We start from the raw sequence: 3,581 nt of genomic DNA on the forward strand, positions 1-3,581 counted from the left end.
ACCATAGGAGTATCTGTTTTGTAGTATATTACTTACTATGCATGTCTAAATGGTTTTGGACTAGATAAGGATTTCCTTTTCAGTAGTTTCATACGAGTTCCCTCTTTTTCCCCCAACATACACACAATCCTGCTAGAGTAACAAAGGCAAATTGTTTTTGAGCTGTTTAGTACAATATAGTATCACCCAAAAGCTCAGACTGAACATTGTTAAACTTGGAAAAATGTTTCCAATCTAATTTTTGATCTTCAGTTTTGGGTCTGGAACCTGTGTCAGGTTAGCCTAGCAAGAAATACTTCTCCTTGCCTCCTGTTTTAGAACTTCAGCTGACCCTAAAGTGTTCAGTTCCAAAAATATTTGCTGTACTCAAAAGAAAGTACAAATTCATGTTTGGGGTAACTGGAACTAAAAATTGCATGTGACTTTCTTATGACATTTCAGATTCTCATTGTTGCTGATTGTGCCAAATATGCACAAACAAACTCATTCTTGAAAGGTCTGCAATTTCTACTACCTCTCTGCAGGTACTAGAAGCTGTGCACAAATATGATTAAAACAGTAATAAAAGAAAAGAGGACAGCTATAGTGTGTATTTTTCTGAACACCAAAAAGGCCTCCCATTTAGATGTGGCTGGATTTGGGAAAAATGTTTTCAGTTCACTTATTTTCAGTGTAAATTTTTACCATATCTTTCTTGACAAACCCTAAGGATTTGGTTAAGAACAAGCAAATAAGCAAAGTTTATTTATTACATAAAAATTTATTTTCTCTTAAGTAATCATGCAAGCAATCACTAAAAATTTTCTGCAAGGAATGTTGAATCAAATTAAATTTATTGCATGTAGGGAAACCTTAGGACTGGCTTTGAAAATTCATATGAACTATGTAAAGTTTTGTTTTGTTAAGTGTTTCCTCATGTTCCAGCCTGTGGACAAGCAGGGAGTGCTTTCGGAGGGTATGGCCAAGAGACTCATGCATGTATCACAAATATATCACCAAACTGATCTTTCTGTCCTTTCTACACTGTGAAATAAGGCTAACATAATATGATGAAGAGATTACTATAGAAGATTAACAGTGCTCTATGGGCTGACTAGAAAGCTCAATTTCATCTCCTGAATCAGTAACATTTTTATTCTTAGCAGCCAGTCTAGCCAATAAAACATATAGACATATATGATCTGTGTAAGAGAGAATTTAAATGGGACCAGAAAGGAACCCAATGGCATTAAGAAAACATGTGTTAAGAGATGTCCCCAAAACAATGGCATATAGCAAATGGTAAAGGAACAAAGCTGGAAATCAAATAACAAAACATTTTGAATATTAGAAGAAAGCATGTTTTATTTACATAGAATAAATAATATTATGATTGGAAAAAAGACATATTAAAGCAAAGATCAACCCTAAGTTGAATGTGAAATTAGCCACACTTCATCTTGTAGCAATTAACTATGAAAGACTGTGTTTTCAAGGAAAAAAAAAATACCCACCTCCAGCAAACTACAGGCAACATCTGCAACGCCGCATGCAGTAATCCCTGCAAAGGGATACCAGAGACAGGAACAGCAGTGATATTAGACAAATGTTACAAAAACAACAGGCCAAGTGATTGGACCAAAAGGCACATGCTGTAAATTAAAACTTTAAAAGGGCATATGGTGACAAAAGGACAGAGGGCAGCATTACTAGCTATTCTTGCCTGTCAAACAATATTTTTTCATGATGCTTATACCTACAGGACATACATGTACTCTGTCAATTATGCTGTGAGCTGTGAGAAGATCTGAACTTTGGCTGTGTTACAGCAGAGCCTTTGAAATGTGCTAACAATTGGTAAACTCAGGTAAGGGAGCCAAAGACTGAAGAGGAGTTCATTTATTCCATTCTTCCTCCCCATTGCTTCTCCTCCCAGAAGGTGACCCGTACCTGTCAGGGCTAAAGCATGTTTGAAATTATGCAAAGCAAGGCTAGGGCTCATCAAATCCCAATTGGAGGTAAGCTGGGTGCATCAATACAGTCAGTAATGCACCTTAGATACTGCATATTTAGTTTAGTATTTGCTTAATAAAGTACTAACTAAATGCGCAGTAACTACAACTATTGCTCAGTAGCACCGGTGCATGGTTATTTTGTGATGCTTATTGTGAATTAGCCTAATAATGCTACAGAGTAGACTGTTAGCATGGTTTTTAACCACCACACTACTGTGCAGTGTTATTAAGCTAATGCACAGTAAGTGTCTCATGTAGATGCACCCACTGAGTCATCCCTCAAAATGAAGCCCTGCCCTCACTGTTTATATGAGCTCAGACCAGATAACAGGTGAGTTGTCTGGGCAAAAGACCATCTTGCTGTGCTTCTGACCTGCTTGGAACCCCTAAAACCTTCTCCAAGCTCTGAACTTCTGGCTTGTGAATTTGTGCTTATTCCTGATTACTCCTCTTCCTAACATGGATTTTCCAGCTTGGATCAACTGTTTGTCCTTGTAGCTTCATATCCTGAGTCAGGCTGATACCTGGCTTGACCTTGCCTACACTCTGGTAACACTTTGACCACCCAGACGCCACTCTCTGTGTCCACTTGAACTGACCACCCATGATCCAGTCAGTCTTTTACAATACTGTGAAGGCTGTGGTCAAATGATGGGTGAAAGCATGATGAAAACTTCCCAATCTTCTTCCTACATCAAGCCTTTTCTGTACCTAAATGGAGGGCTTTGCTCACATTGGTTATGTGCTCACACCCTGCCCTACCCCCTCCCCCCAAATGCTTGCCCAGGAGTGCACGTCGTGCTGGCAGCTTCTGTTGGTGCCTCTTCACTTCGGCACCTGGAGCAGTCACACTGCTCATCCCCAACTTGCTATAGCACTGTGTATAAAAGTATTTTGAAGCTTTTTAAAAGTCTGAAGAAAGCACTGACAATCTGGACCTTATCACCTTAGTATCCATGGCTGTGTCCAGATGAGCACGGCTGCGGGCTATGTGGCTCTGCAAACACATACTGCACGTTCAGCTGTTCTCCTAACTGCAATGGAGCAGTGCAGGATTGGAGGGAGGGGCTTGTTAAGACCTGGATATCCAGGGGTCAAAAAAACCCACACACGCACACAAAAAAAGGGAGGCAGTGCTTGCCACTTAAAACCAGAGCCTGTCCAGCCGGAGCCACATTCCAGCTACAATATGTGGTCTAAGATGCAGTCTTCAAGCAACAACCCTCCTCCTGAGCAACCCAACCCCTAATGGGACTTTGTGTTTGATTAAATGCAACTATTGTAAAAGAGTGCTTGTTACTATTCACCAACACACTTCCTCTCTCCTTTCTGAAGTGAGGGAAGGAATAGATTAGTTGTTAGGGCACTGATTTTACACTCAAGAGACCTAGGTACAGTGCCTGGCTCTAACATAGAATCCTTTATGAGACATTATGCAGGTCTTATACCTCCCTTGTACATTATTAAAATGAAGACAACATTTCTGTACCTTTTAGGACTTCTGCAAAGATAAACCTCACTAATAATGTTGAGACATATGGGCCACATCCACATGAGCATGGACATTTGGTTCCCCAGGGACAACTA

The sequence above is a fragment of the Gavialis gangeticus genome, unplaced genomic scaffold (genome assembly GCF_001723915.1).
Source record: "Gavialis gangeticus isolate Ggan-Ray unplaced genomic scaffold, GavGan_comp1, whole genome shotgun sequence".
Classification (NCBI taxonomy): Eukaryota; Metazoa; Chordata; order Crocodylia; family Gavialidae; genus Gavialis; species Gavialis gangeticus.